Source organism: Haematobia irritans, chromosome 4 (assembly GCF_050003625.1).
Source record: "Haematobia irritans isolate KBUSLIRL chromosome 4, ASM5000362v1, whole genome shotgun sequence".
NCBI classification, from domain to species: domain Eukaryota; kingdom Metazoa; phylum Arthropoda; class Insecta; order Diptera; family Muscidae; genus Haematobia; species Haematobia irritans.
In genome coordinates this window covers 37,863,133-37,885,656 of record NC_134400.1, presented here as the reverse complement: position 1 = coordinate 37,885,656, position 22,524 = coordinate 37,863,133, and the positions used below count along the sequence as shown (strand labels likewise).

At 27.8% G+C, this 22,524-nt stretch overlaps 2 long non-coding RNA genes across 2 annotated transcripts in view; one reads left to right on the top strand and one right to left on the bottom strand.

Annotated features, from left to right (window-relative positions):
- Positions 1–22,524, bottom strand: part of LOC142233188 (uncharacterized) — a 320,063-nt gene that overhangs the window by 277,419 nt on the left and 20,120 nt on the right. The window lies entirely within an intron of this gene.
- Positions 11,817–13,149, top strand: LOC142233180 (uncharacterized). Its single transcript, XR_012721344.1, has 3 exons — positions 11,817–12,058; positions 12,586–12,735; positions 12,830–13,149. It is a non-coding gene; the product is annotated as an uncharacterized LOC142233180 (long non-coding RNA).

Below are 22,524 nucleotides of genomic sequence, written 5' to 3'. Positions count from 1 at the left end.
TGAGTTTCGTCTTTGTTTTCAGTGACTCCTCCACTAAGGTCTTAACGGCATATGGAGGCATCTCCCTGTCATGTCCCATGTAGACCGAAGATACCCAATATTTGCATTTGGCTATTTCTAAACTTGCAACGACAGTGTCTGTATTGCACATTGAAGGAAGCAGAAACAAGTTGAGCTCGTTTTTAGCAATTATACAGGCTCGATTTACATCATTACCAGTATACTGCAATAGTTTGAACCCCGGAGTACTTAATTCACATATTTTGTTTTTATAAACATATGGTTCTTGAATAAGAACTATATCTATGTCCCCTTTCATCAGGAGAACTTTTAAGGCAGCACATGCAGCCTTACAATGATGAAGATTTATCTGGAGGATCCGTAGGACCATCGAGATTTTCAACAACCGTCACATCAGCCGCTTCAATCGAGTCATCAAGAATGTCCTCTTCAGAGATATCGGTGACTCTCGCAATAACCATAGGTTCAACTTTGGTGAGTTCTGATGCAGTAGAAGCCTCCTCACGCATACGGTATCTATCCATGCCTTCAAATGTCTTGGTATCCCCCTCGACTTCGCAAGAGGATCCGCTTACTTCTGATTCAGACAGAGGCTTGTCCATTTCTGAATCCTTTAGCTGATCGTTTTTATACACCTTCATTTGGATATAATGAAAGCCATAACATACACGGCCCTGGGACTTTGCCAGATGTGGCAAAGACTGAGTGTTCAATATAAACACTGCATGCCGTCTTGGCCCATCCACTTCATCCAAACGGCAAACCTTCCAATCAGCTGTTGGAAGATCTGGATTGCATCGTTTCAGTCTATTTAAAATAGATTCAGGGTCAGAAGGGTTTGCAGGTATCCAGGCATGTGCTCTAGGTCTAGCCGGTATGTCTTTCTTCTCGACTAACTCTAGAGCAGCTCCTTCCCAAACTTCACCAATTAGTATCAGAGCAGCTTTAAAACATTCTATAGACCTCTGGTCCTCAAATGCGACTAGCTTAAATCGTCCTTGATACCAACCAGCCTCTTGGTGTCGAGGATCTGGGCCGGGAAACTTTTCCAGCACCTGTGAGTAGACGACAGATAGAGCATTCTCAATTTCCCCCCATTTTTGCTTTGGAACCATACCGTCCAATGCTCCTTTATTAATGATAGCCATCACAAGGCTATCTTTAGCAACTGAGGCAAACGATCTTTGATCCCTTTTGGAGGATGGCAGCTCATCCGGCGATCGTTCCCTTTTTCCAGTCTCAAGAATTCCTTGAGCCCATTTTAAGGAATCGCTTTGTTTAGCCGACAGCGTGCTTGGGTCGACTGATCCTAACTTCTTTAGGATAAACAAAGCATTTCTGCGTTCCTTGAATCTGAGGGATTACCTCCTTTTGATGTCGTTACCTTAGAAAAAGTTCGACTTGTCAGAGTGTCGCCACCTGTCGACCCGTCTACAGGTCGACTAATTGGGCCTAACTCTTGGTCATTGCCCAGATTTATAACTCCAGTCGATACCCGTCCACTGGGCCCTGAAGTTAGCAACCCAGTGGATGACTTGGAATTTCGCTGCATGGTGGCTTAATATCCCACCACACTTGAAATTCGTAGTAGGTACCTATTACGATGAGTTTATCCGCTATTGAAAAACACGTCCGTTCCGTTCGACGGTTGAATAGGAATAATCTGCTCAAAGACGATCCCTATTGATTTTGGAAAAAATCGATTCAGATTTAGATATAGCTGCCATATATATTTTTCACCGATCTGGTCATAATTGGCGTGTATATCAACCGATCTTCCTCAAATTCCGTACATCCGAATATTTTATGAGTCTCGAAAAACTTGCAAAATATCAGCAAAATCGGTTCAGATTTAGATATAGCTCCCATATATAGCTTTCGCCCGATTTACACTCCTTTGTCCACAGAGGCCAATTTTTGCTCCGATTTAGTTGAAATTTTGCACAGGGAGTAGAACTAGCATTATAGCTATGCGTGCCAAATTTGGTTGAAATCGGTTCAGATTTAGATATAGCTCCCATATATATATGTTTTTCTGATTTCGACAAAAATGGTCAAAATACCAACATTTTCCTTGTAAAATCGCCACTGCTTAGTCGAATAGTTGAAAAAATGACTCTAATTTTCTTAAACATCTAATACATACATATCGAGCGATAAACTTTTGCGAAGTTTCCTTAAGATTGCTTCAGATTTAAATGTTTCCCATATTTTTTTACTAACATTGTGTTCCACCCTAGTCCATTAGCCGACTTAAATTCTGTCCAAATCGAGTGATATTTAAATGTATGTATTTGGGACAAACCTTTATATATAGCACCCAACACATTTGACAGATGTGATATGGTATCGAAAATTTAGAACTATAAAGTGGTGCAGGGTATAATATAGTCGGCCCTGCCCGACTTTAGACTTTCCTTACTTGTTTTCATTTAAAATGTGTATTTCAAATTGTGTTTATCTAAACAAATCGATCTGTCTCGAATTTTACCCCTTGAAGGAAATCTTGAAATTAACTGAGCTTCAAGTTTCACCAATGAATAAAGGAAAAGAAAATCTTAGAGAAATTCAAAGAAAATAAAATGAGACAATGAGCAATAACAAAATGGCTTATATATAAAATTACTAAAATTTAACATACAGAAAAAAGCTCAATTTTTTCGTTTTTTGTGTGTTACTCATCAACCGAGAAGTAACTAGCTCTGTCCCTTGTATTGTCAAATGTATTAGACATCCTTAGAAGTGACATTCAAAAAAAGGGTGAATGTTAATGGGAGGCAAAAAAAAAACGAAAAACAAACGGCAATATGACTTGCCACCAAAACAGCACATTAGAACTTCGAAAGGAGTATCATTAGATTACATTGTCAGAAAATAGAATTTTCTTTGGCCAAATTCCCATCCATACCTCATCAACTGCTTTACCTTCTTCTTACCCATTAACATTTTGTCCTATGTTACAGGAAAAAGGAAGAAGAAAAAAAACAAATGATAAAACTGGTTTAAGATTAGAAATCAAGCTACCATCAGTGAAAGAGAGAAACAAATACACACAGAGAGAGCGAGAGAGAGAGAAAGACAATGAAGGACTCACAATCCTACACATCCATATAAATTCAAAGGATATAGAAAGTGCGTAATGCAAAAATACACACATTCACACATACCCACACGCCAAATCAAGGAATAGAAAACCAACATAGCACAATATACACTCGAAAAAATAACTGTATACCAAAATTTTCTATAGAAATAAAATTTTGCAAAAATTTTCTATAGAAATAAAATTTTGACAAAATTTTGTATAGACATAAAATTTTGACAAAATTTTCTATAGAAATAAAATTTTGACAAAATTTTCATAAAAATAAAATTTTGACAAAATTTTCATAAAAATAAAATTTTGAATAAATTTTCTATAGAAAGAAAATTTTGAGAATATTTTCTGAAAAAAATTTATATAATTTTCTATAGAAACAAAATTAAAAAAAATTATAAAATTTTGAGAACATTTTCTATAGAAATAAAATTTTGACTACATTTTTTGTAGAAATAAAATATTGAAAAAAATTTTCGTAGAAATAAAATATTGACAAAATTTTCTATAAAAATAATGTTTGAGAAAAATTTTTATATAAATAAAATTTCCTTTAGAAATAAAATTTTTACAAAATTTTCTATGGAAATAAAATTTTGAAATTTTTTTCCATAGAAATACAATTTTGCACACAGCGTCTATAGAAATTGTGAGAAAATTTTCTATAGAAATAAAATTGTAAAAAAATTTTCTTCAGAAATAAAATTTTGTCAACATTTTCTATAGCAATAAACTTTTGAGAAAATATTCTATCGAAATAAAATTTTGACAAAGTTTTGTGTAAAAATAAAATTTTGACAAAATTTTGTATACAAATAAAATTTTGACAAAAAAAAAAAAAAAAATTTTTTATAGAAATAAAATTTTGACTAAATTTTGTATAGAAATAAAATTTTGACAAAATTTTCGATAGAAATAAAATTTTGACAAAATTTTCTATAGAAATAAAATTTTTACAAAATTTTCTGTAGAAATAAAATTTTGTATAGAAATAAAATTGTGACAAAAATTTGTATAGAAATAAAATTTTGACAAAAATTTTGTATAGAAATAAAATTTTGACAAAATTTTCATAAAAATTAAATTTTGAGTAAATTTTCCATAGAAAGAAAATTTTTTGAATATTTTCTATAAAACAAATTGACATAATTTCTATAGAAAATTTAAAAAAAAACTACAAAAATAAAATTTTTAAAAATTTTTTCTATAGAAATAAAATTTTGACTAAATTTTTTGTAGAAATAATATATTGAAAAAAATTTTTGTAGAAATAAAATATTGACAAAATTTTCTATAAAAATAATGTTTGAGAAAAAGTTTTATATAAATAAAATTTTCTTTATAAATAAAACTTTGACAAAATTTTCTATAAAAATAATGTTTGAGAAAAATTTTTATATAAATAAAATTTCCTCTACAAATAAAATTTTGACAAAATTTTCTATGGAAATAAAATTTTGAAAATTTTTTCCATAGAAATACAATTTTCAAACGGTGTCTATAGAAATAAAATTGTGAGAAAATTTTCTACAGAAATAAAATTGTGAAAAAATTTTGTTCAGAAATAAAATTTTGTCAACATTTTCTATAGCAATAAAATTTTGAGAAAATTTTCTATTGAAATAAAATTTTGACAAAGTTTTGTGTAGAAATAAAATTTTGTATATAAATAAAATTTTGACAAAATTTTTTATAGAAATAAAATTGTGAAAAAATTTTCTTCAGAAATAAAATTTTGTCAACATTTTCTATAGCAATAAAATTTTGAGAAAATGTTCTATCGAAATAAAATTTTGTAAACATTTTCTATCGAAATAAATCGTTGTCAAAATTTTTAGAAATAAAATTTTGAAAAACTTTCTATCGAAATAAAATGTTGAATAAATTTTCTATAGAAATAAAATTTTGAAAAAAAAAAAAAAATTCTGTGGGAATAAAATTTTAACAAAATTTTTTATAGAAATAAAATTTTGACAAAATTTTGTATAGAAATAAAAAGTTGACAAAATTTTGTATAGAAATAAAAAGTTGACAAAATTTTGTGTAGAAATAAAATTTTGACAAAATTTTGTATAGAAATAAAATTTTAACAAAATTTTTTATAGAAATAAAAAGTTGATAAAATTTTGTGTAGAAATAAAATTTTGACAAAATTTTGTATAGAAATAAAATTTTAACAAAATTTTGTATAGAAATAAAATTTTGACAAAATTTTGTATAGAAATAAAATTTTGACAAAATTTCCTATAGAAATAAAATTTTGACAAAAAGAAAGAATCTATCGTTTTAATACATTTCAATGCGAAAAAGAGTACTTATGTTTTTTTTCATGTACCTAAGGGCAACACAACCACACAGAATTTCCCACAATGAAATTTGATTTTGTTTTCTTTGTTAGAAACCCAACTCAATACGGAGAATAACAAACGTTTCACTAAATTTCCTCTATGATGGAAAGGACGATTTCTCCATGCCACTGTCAAAAGCCCAACAAATGAAAGAATCATGGTAGTCATTCTGGCTGATTGCGTGAGGGTGGAATGGGTTGACATAGATGTTGTGAAGGAAAATCATTAAGACTGGGTAAAAGAAATAAATTGCTTACAAAAGCAGACCCTCCCCTAGTGCCGCTTAAAAAGGGAATTTAACGAGTTCTCCCCCTTTAGAGAGTTCAGCTGAAAGTTTCTCTAGTTTCCTACAGGATATCTCTCCAACGTAGATTTCACCAATATTACAAACAACAGGGGTTACATTACGCAACAAAAAAAACAAAAACGAAGACTGTGTGGTATGTTTACTGGCATGAATTCTCACAATGATTTCAAATTGCTTAACAAATGGCAATGAATACATTGCCATTCATTCTATAGAAATTTAGAATATAAGAAAAGAAAATTTATTTATTTTGTTTATCTATCTATTTAAGTATGTACGGCCAAAAATTGGGTCGGGAGGAGTTGAGGCCACGGTCGCCACTCGAGCCACAAATAATTTACCCAAATTTGGAGAAAGTGTTACCAAACCAACTATAAAAAAAATTGTTAAAATTTTATTCCTATAGAAAATTTTGTCAAAATTGCATTTCTATAGAAAATTTGGTCAAAATTTTATTTCTATAGAAATTTTTTGCAAAAATTTTTTTTTTTGATTTCCGCTTAAAACCATGCATTGACCAAACTACCAGTGTAGCTTAACGAACAGAGGAAAAGTATGCTTGTCAAATTTATTTGGGCAAAGCCCTATAGACTGCAAGATGGTTGGATGGACGCACGTTTCGGAATTACCACATTCCTCATCAGCATCCTCTACTTGCAGCAAAACTATCAACCAATTATCAGAATAACTTCGGGTAATTCACTCAACCCAAAGTGAACTACACATGAACCTTCCGAAAAAAGGTTTGATAGTCGGCTACTGCCTAAACAAATTTGCAACCATATCTCTTTTCCTTTGCCAAACTCAAATCATCGATTTGAATGTAGTTGTGTGAGTGTAGAGTGAATTACCCGAATTTATTCTGATAATTTGTTGATAGTTTTGCTGCAAAGTACAAATTCGTCAAAATTTTATTCCTATAGACAATTTTGTCAATATTTTATTTCTATAAAAAATTTTGTCAAAATTTTATTTCTATAGAAAATTTTGTCAAAATTTTATTTCTATAGAAAATTTTTGCAAAATTTTATTTCTATAGAAAATTTTTGCATAATTTTATTTCTATAGAAAATTTTTGCATAATTTTATTTCTATAGAAAATTTTTGCAAAATTTTACTTCTATAGAAAATTTTTGCAAAATTGTATTTCTATTGAACTTTTTGTTTCAAAATGATTTTTCTATAGAAAATTTTGTCAAAATTTTATTTCTCCAGAAAATTTTGTCAAAATTTTATTTCTATAGAAAATTTTTGCAAAATCTTATTTCTATAGAAAATTTTTGCATGATTTTATTTCTATAGAAAATTTTACTTCTATAGAAAATTTTTGCAAAATTGTATTTCTATTGAACTTTTTGTTTCAAAATGATTTTTCTATAGAAAATTTAGTCAAAATTTTATTTCTCCAGAAAATTTTGTCAAAATTTTATATTTATCGAAAAATTTCTATAGAAGATTTTCTCAAGATTTTATTTCTATAGAAAATGTTGTCCAAATTTTATTTCTATAGAAAATTTTGCTAAACTTTTATTTCTATATAAAATTTTGTTAAATTTTCTGTCTATAGAAAATTTTGTCAACATTTTCTGTCTATAGAAAATGTTGTCAAAATTGTATTTCTATTGAATTTTTTGTTTCAAAATGTTTTTTCTATAGAAAATTTTGTCAAAATTTTATTTCTCCAGAAAATTTTGTCAACATTTTATTTTTATAGAAAAATTTCTATAGAAGATTTTCTCAAAATTTTATTTCTATAGAAGATTTTCTCAAAATTTTATTTCTATAGAAAATTTAGTCAAAATTTTATTTCTATAGAAAATGTTGTTAAATTTACTGTCTATAGAAAATTTTGTCATAATTGTCTGTCTATAGAAAACGTTGTCAAAATTGTATTTCTATAGAAAATTTTGTCAAAATTTTATTTCTATAGAAAATTTTGTCAAAATTTTATTTCTATAGAAACTTTTGTCAAAAAATTATTTCTGTAGCAAAATGTTTGTCAAACTTTTATTTCTATAGCAAAATTTTGTCAAAATTTTATTTTTATCGAAAAATTTCTATAGAAGATTTTCTCAAAATTTTATTTTTATAGAAAATGTTGTCCAAATTTTATTTCTATAGAAAATTTTGCTAAACTTTTACTTCTATACAAAATTTTGTTAAATTTTCTGTCTACAGAAAATTTTGTCAAAATTTTCTGTCTATAGAAAATGTTTTCAAAATTTTGTTTCTATAGAAAATTTTGTCAAAATTTTATTTCTATAGAAAATTTTGTCAAAATATTATTTCTCCAGAAAATTTGTCAACATTTTAGTTTTATAGAAACATTTCTATAGAAGATTTTCCCAAAATTTTATTTCTATAGAAGATTTTCTCAAAATTTTATATTATAGAAAATTTAGTTAAAATTTTATTTCTATAGAAAATGTAGTCAAAATTTTATTTCTATAGAAGATTTTCTCAAAATTTTATTTCTATAGAAAATTTTGCCAAACTTTTATTTCTATAGAAAATGTTGTTAAATTTACTGTCTATAGAAAATTTTGTCATAATTTTCTGTCTATAGAAAATGTTGTCAAAATTGTATTTCTATAGAAAATTTTGTCAAAATTTTATTTCTGTAGAAAATTTTGTCAAAAAATTATTTCTGTAGCAAAATTTTTGTAAAACTTTTATTTCTACAGCAACATTTTTTCAAAGTTTTATTTCTATAGCAAAATTTTTGCAAAATTTTATTTCTATTGAATTTTTTGTTTCAAAATGTTTTTCTATAGAAAATTTTGTCAAAATTTTATTTTTGTAGAAAAATTTGTCAATATTTTATTTTTATAGAAAAATTTGTCAATATTTTTTTTCTATAGAGAATTTTGTCAAAATTTTATTTCTATAGAAAAATTTTTGTCAAAATTTTATTTCTATAAAAAAGTAGTCAAAATTTTATTTCTATAGAAAATTTTCTATAGAAGATTTTCTCAAAATTTTATTTCTACAGAAAATTTTACCAAACTTTTATTTCTATAGAAAATTTTGTTAAATTTTCTATCTATAGAAAATTTTGTCAACATTTTATTTCTATAGAAAATTTCTACCAATCTATGAAACAGTAAAAAATCTACAATTTTTGGTAGAATTCCACCAATTGTGGCACCACCTTTAAAATAAATCTTAGCCTATACACATACACTATTTGCCAAAAAAAATCTATAGCGATTATTATGAATTTTCACTATAAAATATCCTCCATATCCCCACGAAAAATACCACAAAAAATGTCCTAGAATTGAATCTATCAAACAGTAAAAAATCTACAATTTTCTGGTAAAATTCCACCGATTGTGGCACCACCTTTAAAATAAATCTTAGCCTATACACATGCACTGTTTTCCAAAAAAAAATCTATAGCGATTATTATGAATTTTCACTATAAAATATCCTCGATATCACCACGAAAAATACCACAAAAATTTCCTTTTATTTCTACAACAAAATTTTGTCAAAGTTTTATTTCTATAGCAAAATTTCTATGGAAAATTTTTGCAAAATTTTATTTCTATAGAAAATTTTTGCAAAATTTTATTTCTATAGAAAATTTTTGCAAAATTTTTATTCTATAGAAAATTTTTGCAAAATTTTGTTTCTATAGAAAATTTTTGCAAAATTTTATTTTTATAGAAAATTTTTGCAAAATTTTAAAATTTTACTTCTATAGAAATTTTTTGCAAAATTGTATTTCTATTGAATTTTTTGTTTCAAAATGATTTTTCTATAGAAAACTTTGTCAAAATTTTATTTCTCCAGAAAATTTTGTCAACATTTTATTTTTATAGAAAAATTTCTATAGAAGATTTTCTCCAAATTTTATTTGTATAGAAAATTTTGCCAAACTTTTATTTCTATAGAAAATTTTGTTAAATTTTCTGTCTATAGAAAATTTTGTTAAATTTTCTGTCTATAGAAAATTTTGTTAAATTTTCTGTCTATAGAAAATTTTGTTAAATTTTCTGTCTATAGAAAATGTTGTCAAAATGTATTTCTATAGAAAATTTTGTCAAAATTTTATTTCTATAGAAAATTTTGTCAATAAATTATTTCTGTAGCAAAATTTTTGTCAAACTTTTATTTCTACAGCAAAATTTTGTCAAAGTTTTATTTCTATAGCAAAATTTTATTTCTATAGAAAATATTTGCAAATTTTTATTTCTATAGAAAAATTTTGTAAAATTTTATTTCTATTGAATTTTTTGTTTCAAAATGTTTTTTCTATAGAAAATTTTGTCAAAATTTTATTTTTATAGAAAAATTTGTCAATATTTTTTTTCTATAGAGATTTTTGTCAAAATTTTATTCCTATAGAAAATTTTTTGTCAAAATTTTATTTTTATAGAAAATGTAATCAATTTTTTTTTTCTATAGAAGATTTTCTCAAATTTTTATTTCTGTAGAAAATGTGTCTAAATTTTCTATCTGTAGAAAATTTTGTCAAAATTTTATTTCTATAGAAAATTTCTACCAATCTATCAAACAGTAAAAAATCTACAATTTTTGGTAGAATTCCACCAATTGTGGCACCACCTTTAAAATAAATCTTAGCCTATACACATACACTGTTTTCCAAAAAACAAAAAAAATCTATAGCGATTATTATGAATTTTCACTATAAAATATCCTCCATATCACCACGAAAAATACCACAAAAAATGTCCTTGAATTGTAACGAGAGCTTTCAGGAGCTTTTGTCATAGCCCTTGCTAGCGAAATGGCCATAAAATTGCCATAGGTTAGTTGAGTTTTTGTTAACCAAGGCAAATATTGAAGACCGGAAAGTTTATTTATCTTTAATGGCCATTTTTAGCGAGTAACATTTTCCGTTTCCTAAAAATATTTCATTTTTATACCCACGCCCCATAGCCTAGAAGGGGAGGGGTTTTACTTCTTAACTTCGTCATTCTTTTTGTAACGCATTAAAGTATGGGTCTTAGATCCGATATAGTATATATGCCCATGGAGTACGAAGGTTGCCTTTTATATTTCGGGATAGGAGAACCTCTCTTTCGCGCTATCAATATCGTGAAAATTGGATCCAAAGATGATCCAATCTTTGGGTATAGTGGCAGCCCGATATTTACGTCTCACTTAGAATATTAGGCCATTGTGATACCACATTGTGGTGAACTTCTATCTTATCAATGAGTGCTGCCCGATTATATGTTTAGCTTTTTATAGGGGAGTCCAAACACTATTTCGAGAATACTTGAAACACTCAGAAAAGTCACCAGCATTACTGAGAGGAAATAATCCATCAATGAGAAACTTTTTTGGTGTTTGGTCGAAACAAGGATTGAATCCATGATCCTTTGTATGCAAGGCGGACATGCTAACCATTGCATCACAGTGGCTCACAGCCATTTAAAACATGCCTCAATGCGTAAACATTTTCCCGACAAACAAGCTCTTATCCATGTCAGACGACAATCATGTTTGACAAAAAAAAACCAAACCATTTTCGTGAGTAAGAAAGCCCTTACATTGAGATTTATTTGCTGTCTGGTAAACTACGTAGACAGTGACGTTAGCCGTGTGCAATGACGCTTACGTTGTCTTTGACACTGAATGCTTGCATGATTGCATGGACTTTGTGCTAGGGGTTGAGGGGTAAGTGATGTTGGTTGGTTGAAGACCTTCTCTACAGATTGTCTGTCTAGTCTGTTGCCCGATTGTTGTTATTTTCTTTTTTGCCGTGGTTGTTGTTGTTCAATGACGCTTTTTTCCACTTTACCCCAGGTTTTTCGTTTTTTTCCATGCCATTAATGGGGCCACACAACCAACAACCACCCTGCACACTGTATCGTAGCCATATGCGAGAACTTTTGTTTGCCAACCACTTTTACTGCAAAACTTAAAGAGGTCTATGGAATTTGTTGCAGTTGGCGTTTTTGTTGTTGTGATTATCGTATGTAGTGTAGACCAACTTTTCAGAGAAATAGCTTTGGTGTTATTAAAATACTTAAAACGATTTGACCCTATTCCTCTAGATGGCAGTATCTAAAGGTTCCTTTAAGCAAAATGAAAATATTCCATTTCATGAACCTATTCAGACCATTGTGATACCCAACAAACAAAAAATAGGAAGTTGTTCCACAAACATTTCTTTTTAAGAGCATCCATCAATTTTTTATTTCACTTACAGATACGGTTGTCACAATTGGTAGAATTCTACCAAAAATAGAATATTTTTTACTGGTTGGTAGATTGGTAGAATTCTTGATTAAGAATTCCAATTAAGAGGTATTTCACATTTTTTCTAAATAAATAAAATTTTGACAAAATTTTCAATAGAAATCAAATTTTGACAAAATTCTCTATAGAAATAAGATTTTGATAAAAGTTTTCTATAGATACAAAATTTTGACAGAATTTTCTATGGAAATAAAATTTTGACAAAATTTTCTATACACACAGAAAACAAATTGTTTGGAAATCAGTTGTACTAACGAAAATTGTACACTCAGAATTGAATATCAGTTTCCTTCAATCACAAGCGTTTGTCTGTCTTTAATATCATTTGATTATAATTTCAAAAGATTTTCGTTTGTAATTGCAAACAAATAGTTGTAGCAACTAATTGCCTCTCTTTTAAAAACAAATTATTTGAATTCGATAGATATGACCTACCTTAAATAAATTTCGTAACTGTCATTTAGTAGTTCTAACTGATATTTGGTATTCTCAGCCGAATGCCGGTTGATGAATTCTCAAATGTCATTTTTATTTTAACAAATTATTTACTATTAAAGGAAGGTCTATTTTTGTAGGCTTCAAATTGGCTTAAAAAAGAAACGCATATATATTGTATGTAGGATAGGAACGACAATATTAGCTGTGGTTTTTAACTTTTCATTGAAACTGCCGTTTTGAATCTGGTAATAGCTGTGGACCACTATTGATGTGATATGATATTGTGGGTAAGTTTTGGAATTAGTTGTAACATATAAACTATAGCAGTGATACCTATACGCCGTAACTTTCTAATTTTATTTCTTAATTTCCCTACGATAGTGACCCATTCAACTCTGATTAACCAGCGATAAAGTCCTAGATTTTAAGAAGCTACATTTCAGGTACGAAAGCAGTTCGATGTGGAAAATCTTACTAAATCTGCACTATTTTATCAATTTGTTCACACCACGAATATTCAATTATTGATATCCATAAAAAATGACAATATATTTTTGATGCTGTCGAAGTCAAGTACATAATGTCCGAGAAAATAAGAGGATTGCGGCAATCTTGCTACACCGTCAAAAATTTTTTTTTGCTCTAAGAATCTGGGTGTGGATACATTTTGATGCAATAAGTAGAGATTCTAGGCAAAAATGTGTATCTACTAATTACATACATATAGATTTAATTGTACCACTATACATATATGTAAATAAAATAAAATATAACATTTTACTGTGAAGTAATTGATTTTAAATATATTTTTAATTCGGTCATGAGTATTATTTAGGTTGGACAACACAACCGAATGATGAAGGTAGTCACAACCAATATCGTCGGCAGACCCAACCAACAGCATATGTGGTATCAGTTGTGTCGACCGAATCAGTCGGGTGACACAACTGCCAACTGGTAGTTGGTACAACTGCCAAAAGGAGGTTGGCAATAAATTCGATTGTCACAACCAATCTGTATTCTCTGTGTAGAAATAAAATTTTGACGAACTTTTTCTACAAAAATAACATTTTGACAAAATTTTCTATGGAAATAAAATTTTGACAAAATTTTCAATAGAAATAAAATACTGACAAAATTTTCCAAAGAAATAAAATTTCGACAAAATTTTCTATAGAAATAAAATTTTCAGAAAATTTTAAATAGAAATAAAATTTTGACAAAATTTTATTTGGAAATAAAATTTTGACAAAATGTTCTATAGAAATAAAAATTTGACACAACTTTTCTATAGAAATAACATTTTGACAAACTTTTGCTTTAGAAATAAAATTTTGAGAAAATTTTCTATAGAAATAAAACTTTGACAAAATTTTGCTGCAGAAATAAAAATTTTACAAAATTTTGCTATAGAAATAAATTTTTGACAAAATTTTCTATAGAAATAAAATTTTGACAACATTTTTATATGAATAAAATTTTGACAAATTTTTCTATAAGAATAAAATTTTGACAAATTTTTGTTATAGAAATAAAATTTTGATAAAATTTTGCTATAAAAATAAATTTTTGACAAAATTTTCTATAGAAATAAAATTTTGACAAAATTTTCTATGGAAATAAAATATTGACAAAATTTTCTATAGAAACAAACATTTTGAGAAATAAAACTTTGGCAAAATTTTGCTGTAGAAATAAAAGTTTGACAAAATTTTGCTATAGAAATAAATTTTTGACAAAATTTCTACAGAAATAAAATTTTGACATTTTCTTTAGAAATAAAATTTTGACAAAATTTTTTTTATATATTGACAAAATTTTCTATGGAACTAAAATTTTGACAAAATTTTCTATAGAAATGAAATACTGACACAATTTTCTGAAGAAATAAAATTTCGACAAAATTTTCTATAGAAATAAAATTTTGAGAAAATTTTCAATAGAAATAAAATTTTGACAAAATTTTATTTGGAAATAAAATTTTGACAAAATGTTCTATAGGAATAAAAATTTGACACAATTTTTCTATAGAAATAACATTTTGACAAAATTTTGCTATAGAAGTAAAATTTTGAGAAAATTTTCTACAGAAATAAGACTTTGACAAAATTTTGCTGTAGAAATAAAAGTTTGACAAAATTTTGCTATAGAACTAAATTTTTGTCAAAATTTTCTATAGAAATAAAATTTTGACAACATTTTCTTTAGAAATTAAATTTTGACAAAATTTTGCTGCAGAAATAAAAATTTTACAAAATTTTTCTATAGAAATAAAATTTTGACAAAATTTTGCTATACAAATAAATTTTTGACAAAATTTTCTATAGAAATAAAATTTTGACAAAATTTTCTATAGAAATAAAATTTTGACAAAATTTTCTATGGAAATAAAATTTTGACAAAATTTTCTATAGAAACAAACATTTTGAGAAATAAAAATTTGTCAAAATTTTGCTGTAGAAATAAAAGTTTGACAAAATTTTGCTATAGAAATAAATTTTTGACAAAATTTCTACAGAAATAAAATTTTGACATTTTCTTTAGAAATAAAATTTTGACAACATTTTCTCTAGAAATAAAATTTTGACAAAATTTTGCTATAGAAATAAAACTTTGACAAAATTTTGCTGCAGAAATAAAAATTTGTTAAAATTTGTCTATAGAAATAAATTTTTGACAAAATTTTCTATAGAAATAAAATTTTGACAACATTTTCTATAAGAATAAAATTTTGACAAATTTTTCTATAAGAATAAAATTTTGACAAATTTTTGCTATAGAAATAAAACTTTGACAAAATTTTGCTGCAGAAATAAAAAATTGACAAAATTTTGCTATACAAATAAATTTTTGATAAAATTTTCTATAGAAATAAAATTTTGACAAAATTTTCTATGGAAATAAAATTTTGACAAAATTTTCTATAGAAATAGAATTTTTAAATAAAACTTTGACAAAATTTTGCTGTAGAAATAAAAGTTTGACAAAATTTTGCTACAGAAATAAAATTTTGAAAAAATTTTCTATAGAAATAAAATTTTGACAAAATTTTCTATAGAAATAAAAGTTTGACAAAATTTTAAATAGAAATAAAATTTTGACAAAATTTTATTTGGAAATAAAATTTTGACAAAATGTTCTATAGAAATAAAAATTTGACACAACTTTTCTATAGAAATAACATTTTGACAAACTTTTGCTTTAGAAATAAAATTTTGAGAAAATTTTCTATAGAAATAAAACTTTGACAAAATTTTGCTGCAGAAATAAAAATTTTACAAAATTTTGCTATAGAAATAAATTTTTGACAAAATTTTCTATAGAAATAAAATTTTGACAACATTTTTATATGAATAAAATTTTGACAAATTTTTCTATAAGAATAAAATTTTGACAAATTTTTGTTATAGAAATAAAATTTTGATAAAATTTTGCTATAAAAATAAATTTTTGACAAAATTTTCTATAGAAATAAAATTTTGACAAAATTTTCTATGGAAATAAAATATTGACAAAATTTTCTATAGAAACAAACATTTTGAGAAATAAAACTTTGGCAAAATTTTCCTGTAGAAATAAAAGTTTGACAAAATTTTGCTATAGAAATAAATTTTTGACAAAATTTCTACAGAAATAAAATTTTGACATTTTCTTTAGAAATAAAATTTTGACAAAATTTTTTTTATATATTGACAAAATTTTCTATGGAACTAAAATTTTGACAAAATTTTCTATAGAAATGAAATACTGACACAATTTTCTGAAGAAATAAAATTTCGACAAAATTTTCTATAGAAATAAAATTTTGAGAAAATTTTCAATAGAAATAAAATTTTGACAAAATTTTATTTGGAAATAAAATTTTGACAAAATGTTCTATAGGAATAAAAATTTGACACAATTTTTCTATAGAAATAACATTTTGACAAAATTTTGCTATAGAAGTAAAATTTTGAGAAAATTTTCTACAGAAATAAGACTTTGACAAAATTTTGCTGTAGAAATAAAAGTTTGACAAAATTTTGCTATAGAACTAAATTTTTGCCAAAATTTTCTATAGAAATAAAATTTTGACAACATTTTCTTTAGAAATTAAATTTTGACAAAATTTTGCTGCAGAAATAAAAATTTTACAAAATTTTGCTATAGAAATAAATTTTTGACAAAATTTTCTATAGAAATAAATTTTTGACAAAATTTTCTATAGAAATAAATTTTTGACAAAATTTTCTATAGAAATAAAATTTTGACAACATTTTCTATAAGAATAAAATTTTGACAAATTTTTCTATAAGAATAAAATTTTGACAAATTTTTTCTATAGAAATAAAATTTTGACAAAATTTTGCTATACAAATAAATTTTTGACAAAATTTTCTATAGAAATAAAATTTTGACAAAATTTTCTATAGAAATAAAATTTTGACAAAATTTTCTATAGAAATAAAATTTTGACAAAATTTTCTATAGAAACAAACATTTTGAGAAATAAAAATTTGTCAAAATTTTGCTGTAGAAATAAAAGTTTGACAAAATTTTGCTATAGAAATAAATTTTTGACAAAATTTCTACAGAAATAAAATTTTGACATTTTCTTTAGAAATAAAATTTTGACAACATTTTCTCTAGAAATAAAATTTTGACAAAATTTTGCTATAGAAATAAAACTTTGACAAAATTTTGCTGCAGAAATAAAAAATTGTTAAAATTTGTCTATAGAAATAAATTTTTGACAAAATTTTCTATAGAAATAAAATTTTGACAACATTTTCTATAAGAATAAAATTTTGACAAATTTTTCTATAAGAATAAAATTTTGACAAATTTTTGCTATAGAAATAAAACTTTGACAAAATTTTGCTGCAGAAATAAAAAATTGACAAAATTTTGCTATACAAATAAATTTTTGATAAAATTTTCTATAGAAATAAAATTTTTACAAAATTTTCTATGGAAATAAAATTTTGACAAAATTTTCTATAGAAATAGAATTTTTAAATAAAACTTTGACAAAATTTTGCTGTAGAAATAAAAGTTTGACAAAATTTTGCTACAGAAATAAAATTTTGAAAAAATTTTCTATAGAAATAAAATTTTGACAAAATTTTCTATAGAAATAAAAGTTTGACAAAATTTTCTATAGAAATAAAATTTTGACAAAATTTTCTATAGAAATAAAATTTTGACAAAATTTTCTAAGGAACGAAAATTTTGAAAAAATTTTCTATAGAAATGAAATATTGACACAATTTGCTAAAGAAATAAAATTTCGACAAAATTTTCTATAGAAATAAAATTTTGAAAAAATTTTGCTATAGAAATAAATTTTTGACAAAATTTTCTATAGAAATAAAATTTTGAGAACATTTTGCTATAGAAATAAAATTTTGAGAACATTTTGCTATAGAAATAAAATTTTGAAGAAAATTTTGCTATAGAATAAAATTTTGACAAAATTTTCTATAGAAATAAAATTTTGACAAAATGTTCTATAGAAATAAAATTGTGACAAAATTTTATATTTAAATAAAAGTTTGACAAATTTTTCTATAGAAATAAAATTAAAAAAAAAAATTCTATAGAAATAAAGAGTGCAAGATCCAGCGTTTCAAATGATTATTATTTTCTATGGAAATAAAATTTTGACAAAATTTTCTATAGAAATAAAATTTTGACAAAATTTTCTTTAGAAACAAAGTTTTGACAAAATTTCGCTAAAGAAATAAAACTTTGATAAAATTTTGCTGTAGAAATGAAAATTTGACAAAATTTTGCTATAGAAATAAATTTTTGACAATATTTAATATAGAAATAAAATTTTGAAAACATTTTCTATAGAAATAAAATTTTGACAAAATTTTGCTAAAGAAATAAAACATTGGCAAAATTTTGCTGTAGAAATAAAAGTTTGGCAAAATGTTGCTATAGAAATAAATTTTTGACAAAATTTTCTATAGAAATAAAATTTTGACAAAATTTTCTATAGAAATAAAATTTTGAAAAAAATTCTATAGAAATGAATACTCCTCAAGCTGCATTCTTGCAAGTCGGTCATAGTCTGAAAGAAATAAGAACCCAGTATATTTTTTCTTCTGAAAGATATTGCTGGACACTGGCACTGATGCATTGCGCTTCCTGAAAACCCTTTTTCTCTTCCTCTTCGTGTCTGTCCCACTCCGGTCGGCATAATCCCATCGTATGTTCAAATGTCCTCCAGAACTGCCTAGGTCCTCCACCCAGAGGCATGGGTGAAAGCGGGAATACTCCTTAGGCTGCATTCTCGCAAGTCAGTTGTAGTCTGAAAGAAATAAGAGCCCAGTGAATGGAACGAATCTTCCGCAGCCATAGGGTCCAAACACCATTCGTTAGACAGATCCTTACCATGTGTTTTCCTAGAGTATTGTGTCCTGTTATAATACCCATTAACGGTCTCATATCCTCTCTTTGCATCGACATTAGAATCTCAGAGTTCCTACCATTATTCACGTCCCATATCAGTTTTGTTTGCTCGTAGCCCGCAGAAGAAGCCCAACGACGCTTACAGATCAACTAAGATCAGACAAGTGCAGCCGCCTCAATTCCTACCTATCAGTGATTCACAGCAGAGTAGCTGACGTGTGTCCCATGTGTAATCAAGGGCCACATGACTCTTGTCACCTTCTTGCTTAACCAGCTAAATCTACCCGACTCACCACCAGATCACTCTGCACTCATCCCATCCTTGTCGCGGAGCTCCTTGATCTGGATATAAGCTGAAGTACCTAAGCGTAAAACAAAATGGATGAAATCGCACAATAAACTGCAACAATTTGGTTTCAAAGTTATCGTTTTTTTTTCGTTCGGAAATTAGCGCGATTTCAACAGAAATATGGACGGACAGTCAGATAAACCATCACAAAATCGACTCAGAATTTCTTTACGATCAAGAATCTTTATACTTTGTGAAGTCTGAGACCAGTATTTTGATTCGTTCGGAAATTAGCGCGATTTCAAAAGAAAGATGGACGGACAGTCAGATAAACCATCACAAAATCGACTCAGAATTTCTTTACGATCAAGAATCTTTATACTTTGTGAAGTCTGAGACCAGTATTTTGATGTGAAGTCAAACGGAATGACATACAGGTTTGTCATCCCATCCAATGGTGGTTTCTCCTCTTCTCCCCCTCCATCTTCCTTAAGACCAGCAGACGTCTAGCTAAGACTTTTACTTTCAGTTTTCATACGACCATGGGGTACCATGGGAAATAACTACAACAAAAAAAAATGGAATTGCTTAAAAAAATCGAAATCCCTCATCACACCTCAATATCCAGGGTCAATACTCTTCATACATAAAAGTAAATCCAGCATCACATTTAGGAATTCTTAATTCGATGGCTGGAGCCATCATCCATTCAACCACCACTATATTGGAAAAGTGCACCAACACCAATGAAAATGGTTACACCAACAACAAGTAACCTTAAAATGGAAAACGGCTAGAACGAAGTGATGAGGCAAAGAAAAAATTATTGCAATTTTTTTCCACATTTGATTCAATTCCCTGCAGTCTAATTGAGTTTGTCTGCCGCCATTAGTAAAGCTTTACAATACTTTTCCTTTCTCGCTTCTGCGCTTGCATGCAGGCAGGCACATGGATATTTAATTTTTTTTCTCTGGGCCCACTACTCATGGAAATGCTATGATGATGAGTCTACGACCATCCAGAAAGCATCCACCAAATGGTAGAATTCAATGTAGTCTAATCGCTGAATGAGTGTTGAGGGGGGAGGCATGACATGGGACAATGAGAGTTCAACTCCGAAGTTTACCACTTTGGGAATTTTTCGGCCCACCTTGCATTTGTGGCGCTCCCCGCCCTCTTCCGCAAAATGCAATCTGGTGTTCCTTTTATTTTAGTTGCCACAGTGTGAAAGTTGGTTCGCATTGCCGTTGTTGGCCGTTTAAAGCCTTTGGTATGTTCGTGTTATATCTCTGTATAGTTCCACTTATGCGTATTCTTCAAATCGCATATGGGTCGTTGGTGCCTTCACATGTTTTAGGGGGGGCTGGGCAAAAATATGTAGACTTAGTGTCTACATATTTTTGCCCAGCCCCCCCTAAAACTGACTCTAAATTTAGTTTTTGCTTCTCCAAAAGGCACCGGAGGTCAAATCTGGGGATCGGTTTATATGGGGGTTATATATAATTATGGACTGATATGAACCAATTCCTGAATTGTTGTTGGATACCATATACTAACTTCAGGTACCAAATTTCAAGCGAATCGGATGAATTTTGCTCTTCAAAGAGGCTCCGGAGGTCAAATCTGGGGATCGGTTTATATAGGGCCTATATATAATTATGGACCAATATGGGCCAATTTTGGCATGGGTGTTTGAGGCCATATATTAACACCACGTACCAAATTTCAACTGAATTAGATGAATTTTGGTCTTCCAAGAGGCTTCGGAGGTCAAATCTGGTGATAGGTTTATACAATCAGAAAATTTAACGTCGTAACTACAAGTAAATTCCATAATATTGAGTAGTTCAAAATTTTACTCACAGTTAGTTAAATTTAACTATTGATGAACTAAATTAACTCAGTGAAAGTAAATTGAACTTACGGCCATTACCAGCAAAATGGTTAAGAACTCCCAATGAGTTCGTAAATGGACTGAAGTAAATATAATAATAGGGAATACGTATTTTCTCGAACGTACGAAGAAGTTTCTCAGCGTTACTGAACTTTTACTGTGCAATATTACGAAGTCTAGTTGGACACGAAATTTCCATTTTTAGTATAAATAAACTAACGATGAATGTCAATTCTAACTACCGTTGAGTGAATCTATTTCTAGACAATAGTTCGTCTCCGAAACATGTGCTCGTGTGGTGTTTCTATAAATAGACACCCTTGACTGTGTGTGTTAATGAATAGATGCAACCAAGCAAGAAAAGAATAAACAAAGTCACATTTGGTTGTTGAAGAGTATAAGAGCTAAGTGGCCCAGTGGATAGTGTGTTTAGTTAGAAAACTGATGGTACGCGGTTCGATCCTCCGTCCGGACAAAAGGTAAAATTTTATAAAATGATAAAAAATAAAATTTAATAAATGATTCTAAAGGATTTGTACTACGGAAGAGTAAGTGGTTTGTACTAAATATAATATGACATGTAGAAATGGGGATCTTCCCCCTTGATGTATCCTTGCTCCAAGTCACCAGGTGGTCTAGGAAATCCGGAACATTAATTTTTTCGTTTTTAAAAAATTTATTATTTAGTTAATTTTTTTACTTCTGAACAGTTAAATTTGAACTTGACAAAAGTTAAAACAAATTACTAACGTATAGGAAAATGTTGAACTTACTATGGATACATGCTTCTTTAGCGACATCGAAGTTCAATATTAACACTGGTTAGTTAAAAATAACTCGCTATTGGGTTCACTCTTCTCTGAGTGTATGGGGGCTATATATAATTATGGACCGATGTGGACCAATTTTTGCATGGTTGTTAGAGACCATATACTAAAAACATGTACCAAATTTCAGCCGGATCGGATGAAGTTTGCTTCTCTTAGAGGATTCGCAAGCCAAATTTGGGGGTTCGTTTATATGGGGGCTATACGTAAAAGTGGACCGATATGACCCATTTGCAATACCATCTGACCTACATCAATAAAAACTACTTGTACAAAGTTTCAAGTCGATAGCTTGTTTCGTTCGGAAGTTAGCGCGATTTCAACAGACGGACGGATATGCTCAGATCGACTCAGAATTTCACCACGACCCAGAATATATATACTTTATGGGGTCTTAGAGCAATATTTCGATCTGGATTTCTAATGGCGACACATAGAGAGGATTTGAGACCGTTAATAGGCATCATAATAGGACATTATCACAATGGACTGAATAGTCTAAGTGAGCCTGAATCTTAATCGGGCTGCCACTTTAACCTAACAGGACACAACACACTTGGGAAGCACATGGTAATGCTTGGAATAATGATCGATGACATTTGTAGATGGTGTCTGGACCCGGGGGCTACGGAAGACTATTAGCACTTTCTGTGCCAGTGTCCGGGAT